The following is a 14372-nucleotide window of genomic DNA, read 5'->3' as shown; positions in this document are numbered from 1 at the left end:
TCTTTCGGGTGTCATTGCTTTTACAAAGAGCCTTCCTGCTCTCCTTCCAGAAGCCTGGCCCTCCCCTCAATGTGAACACAGCAAAAGCAAAGTCATTTGGAGCAGAAAAGGGAGGAGAGATTACTCTCCCTCCCAGAGATTGAAGGAACAGAAAAGTAGAAAGATGAAGGAATAACTCGCAATGCAGCATTCAGATATAGACTGCACTGCACATAAAAGCCGGAACTGTGACCCAACGAGGAAGGAAGGAACGTCTAACTATGATGTTATACTAACTGGGTATCAACTTCTCTTGGAAGGCAGAACCACACTGTGCTACAGACAAAATTAGAGTTTAATACAAAAATGAAATTATAAAGATGTGGCACAAAATAAAGTGTCCTCCAACCCACAGAGCAAAAACTCAGTGCACCCTCCAAAAGGGTGAGAGCACCCCGCCCCACCTGGAGCACGTTCTAAACGCGCTGCGGCTCCCAAGGCCTGGACTTGCTGGGCTGGAGCCCCTCCCGGGGAGGCCACAGCAAACCATCTCTGAGACGCTGCTCTGGGGAAACCCTGAAACAAGCAGCATTCACTCCACGAAGACAGACGCAGGGAAAGTCCAAGGCACACAAACCGGAAAGTGCTACTTGGCTTTTCCAATTAAAAGGGAAATATGGTAAGGAACACAGTCAGCATGACGTTAAGAGCTAATCTCTGGATAGTCAAAGGTAATTAGTTTTATCAAAACACCATCAACAGTCCAACAGTCAAGCTGGCGAAAAGCCAACCCCAAGAGGAAGTCCTCAGGGGAGATGCTCAACCTTTCTGAGCCTCAACTTCCCTCCTCCCCAGCAGGAAAACGGGGCCATACCACAGAAATCCCAGGTAGCCCTGAGGATAAATGACACGAGGTTTGGTGAAAGCGCCAGCACACCACACCCTGCATCTGACACACAGTAGGTGCACAGTAAATGTGGATTTCCTCTACTTTAGCCACATTAAAAGCTCCAGTCCCTGCCACAACATGAACTGAAACGTTGACAGCAGAATGGCAGGAACGCCTCGTGCTCCGTTCTCCCCTCCCCTCGGCGCTGCGGCCACCGACAGCAGCCAGAGGGCCTCTTCTAAGGGAGACGCTGAGCCACCTCTGAGGCCTCGGCTGGTTCCAAGTCCAGTTTACTAGTAAGTTCCTTAAACCTCAGGGACAGGGTGTTAGCCTTCGGGGAAATAAACCTAAAAGGAAAGAAGTACTTCCGCTTGCAACACACTCTAAAACCCAAATCTGCAAGGGCCCAGGCCGCCTGTCCTCACACCCTCCACCTGGTGCCACCAGTGCCAGAGAGCCGACGCCGCCCTCCAGAGCACCTGCCTTTTGAGGGCGCCATGAAGGGGTGGCTGCAGAGTGCGTGCTTCCAAGACAGGCTGCAGGGGGAACTGGGGAGCCGCCAGGAGGCCAGCTGCCGATGGCCTGCCTCCAAGTCACACGTTCTCTGAAGACAGAATAAGCCTAAATTCCCTGAGCTGGCACAGGGCCCTCCCGATCCGTCCCTGCCGGCCTCCCAGCCTCGCACTGCCACTCTCAGTTCTCTCAACACCCAGGACCACTGCGCCGTGCCCGAGGCCCTCTCTGCCTTCAGCATCCGGAAAACGGGGAGCTGGTAACAGGTGCCACCAGGAGACACACCCGGAACATTCCAAGGCCAGCTCCTCTGAGAAGCCTTCCTCACTGTGCCTGGAAGCCACAGGCCCTCCTCCCTCCCAGGCCCCTTGGGCTGCACCCCTCCTGAAACAACTGTATCTACAGCTGTCCCCACGTCTCGCTGCACAGGCTTCTAAGCGTCAGGCAGGCACAGCACTCACAGCCTCTGGACACACGGCCTGGCCAAAGGCCTGGCATGGATTAAGGATTCAAAAATCTATCTGCTGAATTAATTAGGATCACAGCTATGTTCTCAGTGGGCAGGTTTCAGGAACAGTCCATCCAAGAAACATCTGCTGAGAGCTGGGTTATGTCCCAAAAACAAGGTAAGCAGTGGAGGTAACAAGAGGAAGAAAATCCGTCCCCTGGAGCTCTTGGCATGTGAGCGGACGACAGACACAGCAAGGAAGCGGGGACCACCCTGAGCATCACGGCTGCTGCCAGACTAGCCGGCGAGGAACCCTGTCAGCAGTCCATGGTGTTGGAAAGTAAAGCACAACTCCTCCCTCCACAGGGGTTTCCCCAAGTCCAAGCCGCTGTGGCCGAGCACACAAGCCCGGCAGCAGGGGCGACCACAGCGGGTGCGCACCCCCAGGCTCTCGGTGTCTTCTGGCACAGCCGGCACCAGCCATGGAAATGCTGGAGGCAATAATGACTAGCCCTCACCTCCCGGACAAGAGGAAACACACAAGACGTCAAGGGTAAGAGGAGGATGAAATTCAGGCAGCAAGACCGTCTGAATTTTATCCGCCTGCCACAAACTGAGTTCCACAGGTTGCAAATAAGATCAGCGCCCTGAGAGACGAACACCCTACAGGCCGTGGGGGCTGCGTCTCAGGTTTAATACAAGTCAGAAAGCGGGCAGTGGCTCTGCCAGCAATTTCGAGTAAGGCTTTCGAAAGCAGTTCCATCTTGAAGCCACAGTTCAATTTTCTCCTCCTTAAAGAGCAGGACTAAGTCTTGGCCAGCTCTTCAGAAACAAAAGAAAGAGCTTATGAAGCTAAAACCAAATGACTTAGTTAAGCCCTCGGCGGGGGGTGCACTTGGTGGCTTTGGGGAGAAGCGATGCTGCCCATCCATGCAGATGCCCTCTGGCTCCTCCCTGTCCACGACGCAGCCCTCCTTGTCCAGGCTCCTCTCTGGGTCCTGCAGAGGACAGCCGCCTGCTCAGCACGGGGACACTGCTGCCCTCCAAGGAGGTTGTGTGCACTCACCTTCACTGCCAAGTCTCCCATCAACCCAGCTCTGCCACCGGCTCCCTAGTTTACTCTTCAGATCAAGCGCACCGCTATCTGGGTGGCACCTCCCGCGTGGGAGAGCCTGCTTCCCAGAGGGCTGCACAAGCACCAGCCACCATCTCCCTCCTGTACGTGCAGGTCCTGGCTCAGGCAGGAAGGTCCCTGGGAAGAAAGGCACAGGGCGTTCTAGGTCTCAGGTGCCTCGGCATTAACAATTAACAAGAGCAGCTGCCTCTGCTCAGTAGGTGTGCATTACACGTTGGGCCGTGTTCCGTGTTCACACCCGCCATCGGCATAACCCCCCCCACCACCCTGTCATTACCATCCACAGACAAGACAGAGGCATGGAAGGCATATGTAATATGTAATAAAGTGGCTGTGCTGGGATCATACATAGAATGGAAAAGTCAACTATAAAAATCAACTTTTATAGTTGATTTTGTAAATGTGTTAAGTGTGTTATTCTTTAGGATTTTAAAAAAATACTAAAATAAATAATCTCTTAGAAGCTCAATATATTCCTCTGGAGGGTGAATGGCAACTTTTAGGGATCTGGCACGTAACACGATGTGTGAATCAGCTCTGGGCCGTCACAAACCGGGGAGAAACGGGGTTAACCCGCTGAGGGTCCCAAAAGCTCCTTTACAACCCTAAGGAGCAGATACTGAAGTGACACCGCCCAAAGGTGGTTACGTTCAAAAGGCACAGGTGGGGACGTTTTAAATCAAGGACTCTCAATGCATGGGGGATTCCGCACGTCCCAAAATGTTTCAGCTACATTTAGTGATTTACCAAGACCAGCCATCATACAAGTACCCATGTGATTAAGAGGCAACTGACAGGTTAGGAAGACATTCAGACCACTGAACAAAGCCAACATAACGTGTAATCTCAATTATTTATAAGAGAAATCATTCAGCCCAGCCTGCGTGGCTCTGTGGTTGAGCATCAACCTATGAACCAGGAGGTCACAGTTCGATTCCCGTTCAGGGCACACGCCTAGGTTGCAGGCTCGATCCCCAGTGTGGGGTGTGCAGGAGGCAGCTGATCCATGATTCTCTCTCATCATTGATATTTCTAGCTCTCTCCCCCTCTCCCTTCCTCTCTGAAATCAATAAAAATACATTTTTAAAAGATAAATCATTTACCAAACATTTACCATGACCAAGCATGCTAGCTACGATCCCATGCTCCAAGCATCACACACCTGACAAGCACAGTGAAGAACTGAGATTCAGAGAGGCTAAGGAGCTCACCCAAGCTCACACAGCGACAGAAACTGGCTTCAAACCAGGCCTGACATCAAGGCCCACATATATGGCTTGCTGCAGTGCTTAAGAACACAGGCCCTAAATTTTGTGACAATCAGTAAGCTAAACGGTTAATAATTCCTTCTGTATGTATGTTAGCTTCAACAGAAAAGTTTTAAAAATAAAATAAAAGGGGGGAGGGGGTGGGCGCAGCAGGGTCTGAAGATAGATTGGGTTGAAATCCCAGCTCCTCCATTTTGTATGACCTTAAACTCGTTTCTTAATTCTCCTACGCCTCACTTTCTATGTAGTGAAATGGGGCCAACAACAGACCCTATCTCCTCCGGCAGCTGACGGGATTAGGGGAGACATCCTCGGAAGCCCTCAGAACTGTGCCAGGCTCGAGTTAAGCTCCGAAGAGCGGCTGTGTTCTTTCCTGGGCGCCGGGACGGCCAGCCAGCTCAGCCCACTATTTTAGCAACTCATTTGCATCAGCAAGCCTCGTCCGCACTGCCTCCCGTGCAGCTCCTTCCTGCCACTCACACCGCTCCTCGCACTTGCTCTGCACCCCTGACCTGGCCTCCACTTCCCCACCTGTAAAGTGAGGTCTACCTGGGGTCCTTCCGCTTGACGACCTAGAATTCTAAACAGCCGGGCCCTAGAACGCTTGTGCCCGCCCTAAAACAAACCCTAACGACACAACCATTTTCCCAAAACCCTTTTACGCGAGCGAATGTCTGTTTTGATGACACATCTCCTCCGAGGTCTCCACGGTCCACCCGCAAGCACGACGCGCCGGGCAGGCATCCCCTGGCTGAGGCTGGGACAGGAAGGTCAGATGCGCTGACCAACAGGGGAGAGACAGGCTCCGGACCAGCTGCTCTGATAAGCTGGGTGCTCACCGCTAGGCCTTGGGCAGAGCACCCGCAAGAGGAAGTGGGGGCGTGGGGGCAGACATTCCGCCCACCGGGCAGGGGTGGAGACTGGAGGGGCCTCAGGAGGGAACTGCGGGCCATGGGCAGCGCCGCCAGGAGGCTGGGCCCCACTGGGAACGCCGTCCGCAAACCCAGCTCAGTGCGGAGCGCAGCGCTGAGCGGGACTGCGGGCGCCACCTCCCCACCTGCGGGCTGAGGGGAGCAGAGCCTGGGCGCCCCTCTGCCTCTCCGGCTGGTGCCTCTGCACCCTAACTGCATCTCCTACGGTCCCCCGAGGGCTCTCATCAGGGCTGGGGGCCGGTGGAGCCAGGGTCTCCAGGGGCCAGGCACACAGGACCCTAAGGCAGTTCGGCCGGGAGGGGAGGGAGGGTCAGCCCCTGGGCGGGTGAGACGGTGGGAAGAAGCCACGTCCAGGCTTGAGAGCGGGCTGACCGCCGCCGCTGGGCAGGGCAAGAGGAAGTGTCCACTGCCGGGAGGAGGGCCACGCGCGCCCACTGGGAGCAGCGCCTGCAGCGCTCGGACCCCCGCGGCCGCCGTCCAGCCCGCAGCCTCCGCACGGTCACCTTCCACAGCGACGCTCCCGACGCCGCTGGTGCAAACGGTGCCCGGGCAGTTGGGAGGCAGAAATGGCTCCCCGAGGCCAGGCCCGGGTGCTGCCCCGAAACGCCAGGTGCGGGTGCGCAGGGCCGAGCTCCGCTTCCCGAGGACACAACCGAGGGGCCTCTGGGCCGGGTCCCCGAGACGCAGGGGCTCCCGGGCCGAGGGAAGGCATCCGAGGAGGGGGGGTCGGGGCGAGGGGCAGGGGTTCCAGGAAGGGAAGGGGTCGGGGGCTCCACGGCGGAGGGTGGGAGGGTCCCGGGGGCCCCGAGGAGGAAAGGTCGCGGCGGCGGGAGGGGCGGGTCCGCGCGCCCAGCCGGGTCCACTCCGGGCCCGCGAGCCCCGCGCATCTGAGGGGGAAACTTTTCGCCAAGTTCCGGGAAAGCAGCGTGTCGGGGCGCGTCTCACCGCCGAGCGCCGCCGGGCGCCGTAATGTCCCCGGGGCCCCTCGCGCTCCCCGGCGCCGGAGGGGGCGCCCCGGCAGGACCCGGCCCCGCGCTGCCCTCGCGTCCGCCTCAGGCCGCCTCCCGCTCCGGCCCGCGCGGCAGCAGGTGGCAGCGCCCCGCGCGCCGGGCCCCTCCCCCTCCCTGCCAGCCCCGCCCCCGCCGCAGGCCTCAGTACCCGAATTAGCTCGGCCGCGACGCCATCCCGGGGCCGGGGAGCCGGCACCGCAAGTCCCGCGGGACCCGCCACTTGCGCGGCGAGGACGCCAGGAGCCGGCCGGCGGCGGCCCGAGAGCAGGTGCGCGCGAGCCGCCCGGGGCCAACAGCGGAGCGCGCCTCGCCCCGCCCCGCCCCGCCCCGCGCGCCCTCGCCCCGCCCCGCCCCGCGCGCCCTCGCCCCGCCCCGCCCCGCCCCGCGCGCCCTCGCCCCGCCCCGCCCCGCCCCGCGCGCCCTCGCCCCGCCCCCGCGCCTCGCCCCGCCCCCTGCCGGCTGCGGCCGCTCTTCCGCCCGAGCTGCCGCGGCCGCTCTTCCGCCCGAGCTGCCGCCGCCGCTCCTGGAGATGGGCGCTCGCCCCGCAGCCCTTCCTCAGGCCCACTCGCCCGTCCGCCGCGGGCCCGACCGGCGTCTCCGGCCCCTGTCCTTCCCGAGGGCCGGGCGGAGCCTCGAGGGGTGTCTGAGAGCATCTTCGTGGCCGCGGGGCCCCCGGGAACACCCGCCTGCGGCCTCCTCACCTGGTCGGCTCCGCCCGCGGCCATCTTGGAAGTGGGAAGCGGCCGGGAGGGGGAAGGGGCTCGAGCGGCGGGGACCAGGCGTGGGGAGCCGAGCGGCGGAGCGCATCGATGGGCGTCCCCGCCCCCCGGCAGGTGTGCGGGGAGAGGCCCCGCCCCCACCTGGCTGGAGGCGGGAGGCCTGTGTGGGCGAACCCCGCCCGACCTCGGCCCGGGACCCGCGGCCTCGGCACGTCGCTGTGGGGTCCTCCCCGCCCGGCCTTAGTCTCTCCATCTGTAAAACGGGCTTTTCGAGTGGTTGCCCTTCATTGAGCCCATGAGCCCAGGGCCAGCGCCTGGGGGTCTTTGATGCCAAAGCCGAGGCCACTGCCCGGGCCAGTGGATCTGGAAGCGAGATACAGCTTTGGAAGTTGCGTGAAGTGCAGACAATTTGGGAACCGCTGGCCTGGAGCCCGAGCATTACTCCGCTCAGCATCGCGGAAACAAGTGGACAGGGTCTGCGATCAAAGCCGCGTGCATACGGGAGAGCCGCTGGCCCAGGTCCCAGGAGCCGCCAGGAGCCGCGAGGGGCCGAGCCCGGTGCCCCGCCCAGACCGCCTGCCAGAGCCGTGCCCCCGGAGAGAAGGCTCTGTCGGGTGGTACCTGACCCGCCCTGTCCTAGAATGGAGGCTTCCTGAGGCCCACCCGGCTCGTCTTGTTCACTGTTACGTCCCCTGCACCTGGCAAATGGCAGGCACTTAACTGCTTGTTAAATTATCATCGTATTCTGGGGGCGTCAGGGCTGGAGGAAAACCCCCAGTGCTCGGAGCCGGACCGCCTCAGGTCGCACCCATCAGGAGCCCCGAGCGCTGCCACAGGCAGAATTACCCGGGAGGAAACCTCAGCGACCACGCTGAGTGCAGGGGGGGCCGGAAGAGAACCCCCACCACAGACCATCCGGAAGCTGCCGCGGGAGATTACCTTGGCCACGGTCATGCCGGAGGGGCTGTCAGGGCTCTAGGAAGGCTTGGCACCTATTAAGATGGCAGGAGGGGTGAGAACTTGCAAAAGGCAATCGAATCCATTAACACCCTCACGGGGCTTGGTGCATAATAGAAGCTTTGTAAATGCTCCTATTTCTCAGCGGTTTTAAGTGAAAATAAAACCAGGGTTTAAGGAAACACGGGAAAGAACCGGCTTGCTCCCGGCCTGACTCGCTAGCAATGCAGTGCATCAGATGGATAAATCCGCTTCTGCCGTGTCCCCTGTGACTCCCCAAATCCCTCCCGGCCCTCATTCTGAGTCTTAGGGTTTTAAAATCCCACAATGACAAGGAACCATTGTCCTGAATCCAAAACCAAAAAACAACAACAAACGTGTCCCCAGATTTGCATTTGGTGCCCTCTGCCTTTTTCTCACCCTCTCCCCACCCCGCTGCCCCGCCCGTCCTGTACCCGCTTCACTGGGCCCAGAGTCCTCCCTGGAGCCCTCAGCATGCGATTTGTCACCAGCACCCAGAAGTGTTCTAGGTAGTCCTTGTCACAAAATTAAAAACAGTGAACAGGCTCAGCTGTGTGGTCGTGCACACCCGCACTCACCGCTTCTCAGAGCCACAGCGCCCTCCGGCCCCCTCTCTGACAGGGAGACAACTATCAAGGTGGCCAGCCTGGGAGAGAGCCGGAGACACAGACAGAAAAGCGTCCCGACAGGCAGAGCAGCCACCAGGTGGGAGCAGCCGCCAGGAGGGAGCTGCCAGGAGAGAGCCACCAGGAGGGAGCAGCCTCCAGGAGGGAGCAGCCACCAGGAGGGAGCAGCCACCAGGAGGGAGCCTCTGCACTTGGTTGCAAGAAGCAGCACAGACCCTCACACCAGGGCCATCAACTTGTATTCTGCTCAGTTTCAACAGGCACAGCTACTGTCGCCCACCTGCACTAGGTTAAATCAGTGAACTGGGGGAGGCAGGACTCCTGAAGTAGCACATTCATGACAGGGAGAAGGCGTGGTCCCAGCAAAGAAGGAAGCAGAAGAGAAAACTACAGCACTCGGCATCCCTGTGGTCCAAGCGCTCCTATCACCACCCACATCCCGGCAGACTGCGTGTAAGGGAGGACATTACCACAGGGTTATTGACAACAGGGAAATGGACAGAATGTAGTTCAACCGTGAGGGAAGGTTAACGGAATGGAGCCATTTTAAAAAACTTTAGAGTTTATCGTATACTAGTAGCCCAGAGGAAATGCTTAAGTTATAAGAGTGATACTTTCAAATGAAGTATAAAGCCAGAGTGTGGAGTTCCTCTCCCTGTCCCCCAGCTGTGCTGGGCCTGCAGGTTGGGGGGGGGGGCGGGGGAGGGCTGCCGACAAGGGTCTCTTCGGCAGGACGGGGTTCGTTAAACTTGCCACGCGTAAGGCCTACTTGCAGAGACACCAGTGAAATTTAGAAGACGACGGAGGGTGAAACGGTTACTTTATCCCCTTAAACGCTCGGTAATCCGGGATAAAAATAAGGACCGTGCACCCGAATACAGAATAGGATGGTCGTTTGCGTAACCAGCAGAGACGTCGTTTGTCAGGTTGCTTATGCCCAGGTAGGAGGGGAGGAGGGCTCCAAGCCCCTGGCCCTTCTCCCCGGAGCCCCGAGATGAGGCCAGAGCTGTTCCCACTTGGTGAATGGGGAAACCCAAGCTCCAAGCGGTTAGGTAACCGACGCAGGCCTAACACCTGCTGTTCCGGGAGAGCTGACCGCAGAGCCCGGGGACCCCATGTGCTGCATCGTTGCCCCATTTTACCGGGAACGCTGGGATCCAGGTGGGTCTGGCCCAAAGTCAAGGGTCACTCATTCCCAGAGCATCCAAGTCACTGACTGGAAGAAGTAAGTTACAAGGAAACCGACAGATTCGAGCCCAGGGCATGGGGAGGGCGGGGACGCCTGTGCCCTGCGGCTCACTGATTGCTAAGAGGTGCCCGGTGCTGGAGGCCTCACGGCTCTAGGTATAAAGGAACAGAAAGTTCTTGGGGTGGGGCTCCCGTGAACAGCGCACCACAGTGGAATTTTCCCAATAGCATTTTTTTAAAGGCATCTCCCAGCTGCCTGCTGCTGCCACCGTCAGAACAGGAATCAGGTTTCACGAGGAAGTCCTGGGAGGTGGGGGCGGAGGACAGAGGGTGCGGAGGGAGGAGGTGAGCAGGGGCACACAGCTCCAACACCGCATGACCCACTGAACCTGTCCGTGCGTGAGGCTCTGTCACTGGGCCCGAGGCGTCTCCGGCCCCACGGAACTCCCTGCTGCGCCCAGAGCACCCTGAGCTCCCACATCCCCATCACCGCACCTGCTCTGCCTCTACCTGGCTCTCCCTTCCTCCTCTAGTTCCTAGTTCCCTCCTGTGGTGGCTCAAAATATTACCCCAGAACATCCTCCTCATTCTTACCCACATCCCCACCCCCAGGCTGCCCCTGGGCTCCGGCCACCTATTGTCTCATCAGGTCTCTGTGAGGTCCCCAGGTCCATAGCAGGCAGCACGGGCCCACACAGGGGGGATGACAGCAGAGCCTCCCAGGCCTGCCTGTGTGTGCTCCCTACATCCCTGCTCTCGTGGCGGGGGAAACTGAGGCTCCGATAGGGGAACCTTCCCACCCACAGCCCCACAGCTTCCGGGTCCACAGGCAGGATTTGAGCCAGGCTGCTTTTGTTGTTATTGTTGTTGTTGTTGTGTCAGAGAAGAAGGGAGAGGGAGAGGGAAACATTAATGATGAGAGAATCACTGATCGGCTGCCTCCTGCACGCCCCCCACTGGGGATGGAGCCTGCAACCCGGGCATGTGCCCTTGACCGGAATCAAACCTGGGATCCTTCAGTCCACAGGCTGACGCTCTATCCACTGAGCCACACCAGCTAGGGTGAGCCAGCCTGGTTTTATCCCATTGCGTCCCTCCCCTCCCCACTCCCCTGGACATAGCCTCCTTGGGTCTGGGTCAGCGGCCTCTAAGATTATCTGCCCCTGAGACTGTGAGCTTGACAATGGCACGGGATGCTCAGGACAGTTTAAGGTGCCTCCCCACAGGCTGGGAGCTGGAGGCCCTGCAAGGGAGGTGGCGGCCTCCCCATTCTGGGCCGCTGCGACCTGCCGCTGTGGAGGAGGAAACGCCTTGGAGCCAGGGGCTGGTGGGGACCCCGGCCTCTTCCCAGGAAGGGTGCGGCTCATGCTGCCCGAGGGTGACCCACTTCGAGTGTGTGATCCACCTCCTTCTGCCCCCTGCGGGCCCTGGCCAGGGCAGAGCTGCACCCCAAAGGCTTCACCCTGCACCACAGCCTGCCGACGCCCTAGGGTCCCAGAATAGGGAGGGGCTGAGGGGCTGCCGGGGACATTTGGGGCAAGACGAGGAAGAGCCTTCCAATGAGGGGCCACAGGGGCCTCACGCCTTCCCTTCAAAGTCCTGAGACGGTCAGCATGGTCGCAGCTCCCGCAGGCTCGGCGCAGGGAGCCCCAAAGCTTATCTGCAAGGGGACTGTGATGTCTGTCTTACCTGAAAACCAGGGCCGGGAAGGTTTGCTGGTTTAGAAAAGTAAACATTTCCAGGACCAGGTTTAGGACCCAGCACATAGCAGGCTCTCGATACGTGTTTGCTGAATGAATCAATGAATGTTTACAAACTCTGTTTGCAACCACGGCCCCATTTCCTCCTAACTAGCAGTTAATGCCAACACGAAGAATCCCGGAGCCTCAAAATACCCTCAACCTGCCAGGGAGAAGCATGCAGGGGTACGGGGCGGGGGCGGGGGGGGGGAGGGGCGGTGACGTCAGTTCAGTGTGAGAAAGTCACCCAGAGGCCCGTCTCCCTCTTCCTCCCCAGCCTGGGAAGGGGAGGCACAGGCAGGGCTTGGTCTGGGAAGTAGGAGGCAGGGAAGTGAGGAGCCCAACTGTGGACCCCAGCATGGCAAGCACTGCTCCAAAGATTTCCTTAAACCAGCAGTCGCCAACCTTTCGGACCTCACGGACCACTGGCCCAGAGGGTCACCTGACCACGTGGAGGCTGGCTCAGTGGGCATCCCTGGTGCAGCTTTAGGGTGGGGGGTGGGGTGCTGCCAACAGGCCAGACTGCAGGCTCCCGGGATGGGGCACTGAGCCGGCACAGGCTGCTTTGTGTGTGGGAGTGACTAGGGCAGGTATGTGGGGCCAAGACCAGCACAGTGCGGAGCTGGAGCTAAGAGCCAGGGTTTGCCACCATGAGCGGCACCGAGGGGGTTCCTGACCTCTATGAGCAGCTCCCAGGGCTGTGCACAGGCTCTCCCACCCCCACCCCCACCCCCATGCCAGGAGGCCGGGCCTGAGCTGCTGAGTGGGCAGCTCCTTATTGCTGGCTCCCGGTTCACAGTTTGCAGGGCGCATCGTCATGTCTGACACTGTGACCAGCAGGAACTGTCCTGAGCAGAGACACAGCCAGTGCTCAGGCCTGTGCTAGAGGAGAGCAGCTGAGTCAAGTCCCCCCCTGGATGAAGGGGACCAGGACTTGCTAGAGGCCCCCATAAGCCTGGGGTTCATGGCAAGTGGTTCAGGCTTCTCCTCACACTGTTCTGCTCCCGCTGGAAGGAGGGCTGGGCCAGCTCGGTGCCTGCACCCACCCCAGGCCAGGACGAGCCCTCGGGGGACCTGAGCCCACAATCCAGCGCCATCTTGGCCCCTCTGCAGGAGGGCTGAAGGTGGAGGGAAGGAGCCGTGGCGTGGCGGCCGCCCTGGCCTTGGGACTGACAAGCCAACAGCAGGCCCAGCTCACCACCGTGGGGCGGGCATTCCTGCACGAGCCCTTAGACTTGCCCAGTGGGCCTCTCCAATGGACACCCCATGGCTGGGCAGGACCCGAGGCGGTGGGCACGTGGGGCATAGGCTCTGGCCAGGCACCGTTACCAGAGCAGGAGCACCTGGTGCGGGGGCGGGCATACCCCAGCCTGCTGGACCTGCCCCAGGATGCAGGGGTCCGGGAGGGGGGGCGGGCAGGGCAAGTGTGTGCAGAGGGAGAGGGGCAGGGAAGGGAGGGCACGGTGCACTGGGAGCTGGTCCTCACGCAGGTGACATGGTTACCTGCTGTCACCAATGGCCTGGCCCTGCGCGGGAGGGAGCAGGTGGTGTCACAGCTGGTGGGGGGAGGGCTTTCACTCCTGAAAGGGGCAGGAAGGCTGCAGGAGTGCCCTGGCGCTAGGCAAGCCTGCCACCAGCTCCCAGCATGCATGAGGGCCTGAGGGCCAGCGCTCTGTGTAGCCTCAGTCTGGAAGGCGGCACGGGGAGCACCTTGCCCACCTGACTGTACTGGGGTTCAGGGAAGCCAGGGCCTGCGTGGGGAGCAGGTCAGAGGGGCGGCTTCCCAACAGGCCTCCCAGCCCTGGGGGATCCCCTGGACGGTGACATGAAGTATTCAGGCCATGTCTGAGCCGCAGCCGCCCCCAGCCTGCCCCTTCCTCACAGGGCCAGGGACCTCACGCTACGGGGCTGGGCTGATGGGGACCCAGCGTTCTGCCGCTGCCCCGGCCTCTGCCCGCGGGCCAGGCCAGCACAGGAGGGACAGTGACCTCACTTTAAGGTGAAAGGGTAGGACTGAGCCAGCCACATGAGCACCATGTGATTGTGGTCAGCACCCTGTGGCACAGGCCCCTGACGGACCCAGCTCCCCGGCCAGGCCTCTGCTACCACCAGGAGGAGGAGGGGAGAGGCAGTGAGGGCGCCTGCAGATGTGATTTTCTAGCGAGTTAGTGGACTGGGGTGTGGCAACTTCTCCTTCGCAGTTTCCGCCTTTGCTTCTCCCCGTCCAGGAACCACAGGGAGGCGGGTCTTGGAGGACAGGACCACATCCTTCTGGGTTTGCACGCAGATGTCTGCATGGCTGCACTGTTTCGTCTGTACAGCCAACCCTGTGAGAGGGAGGGCCTGTTAGGATCTCCGTTTACGGCCGAGGGGCCAGGCCGGGGGATGAGCGGCCTGGCCCAGAGCGCAGGGCCAGGGTGGCAGCAGACCCGTGCCCTGGCACCTGGCTCAGCGGGACGCCTGTAGATGACGCCCTTACAGCACCACTCCCGATGAGAAACCGCTTGGCAGTGTTACCAACCCCGGCACACACTTTTCTGGTTAGTGGGTTTGGGCACGATGAAGGTTGGGGGATTGTCCAATGGGCTCGGTAGCTACGATGCCCAGTTCACATCCTGGCTCACCAGTCACCAAGTGGGAGCACGTGCTTAACATCTCAGTGCCCCAGCTGTCCCGTCTGTGAAACGGGGTGCCGGTGCCTCCCTCATCGTTTGCTAGTTAACGGCTAACGCGTGGCAATGGCGGCCTGTTAGCTGTGACTCTTCCTGGCACACCGACACCATCCGCACGTTAGCTGCTGGTGGCATCACCAGTCAGTGCTAGTTCAGTAAAGTGAGGCAATGGTTCCCCAAAGTGTCATCAGCCACCCACCCCGGTGACGCAAGGCCAGCGGCGGGCTGCGAGCAGCAGCGATTTCCTGGTCTGCGCTCGCAACAGTGCCCGGCCGT

The 14372-nt window shown here is 60.3% G+C and overlaps 1 protein-coding gene across 5 annotated transcripts in view; it reads right to left on the bottom strand.

The window, feature by feature from the left end:
* TBC1D14 (TBC1 domain family member 14) overlaps positions 1 to 6480 on the bottom strand; it is an 81968-nt gene extending 75488 nt beyond the window's left edge. Inside the window, exons 1-2 of one of the 5 annotated variants that reach the window (XM_059676192.1) lie at positions 6323 to 6478; positions 2896 to 3081 (exon numbers count right to left, since the gene is read on the bottom strand). The gene's annotated coding sequence lies outside the window, so the exon portion shown is untranslated. Of the gene's footprint in view, positions 1 to 2895; positions 3082 to 6109; positions 6238 to 6322 lie in introns of those variants that run through there. The other 4 variants (XM_059676183.1, XM_059676202.1, XM_059676166.1 and 1 more) reach the window with 4 other exon arrangements.
* Between the last annotated feature and the right edge of the window lie 7892 nt (positions 6481 to 14372).

The sequence above is a fragment of the Myotis daubentonii genome, chromosome 1, assembly GCF_963259705.1.
Source record: "Myotis daubentonii chromosome 1, mMyoDau2.1, whole genome shotgun sequence".
In the NCBI taxonomy this organism is placed as follows: Eukaryota; Metazoa; Chordata; class Mammalia; order Chiroptera; family Vespertilionidae; genus Myotis; species Myotis daubentonii.
This window is presented reverse-complemented; position numbering and strand designations above follow the sequence as displayed.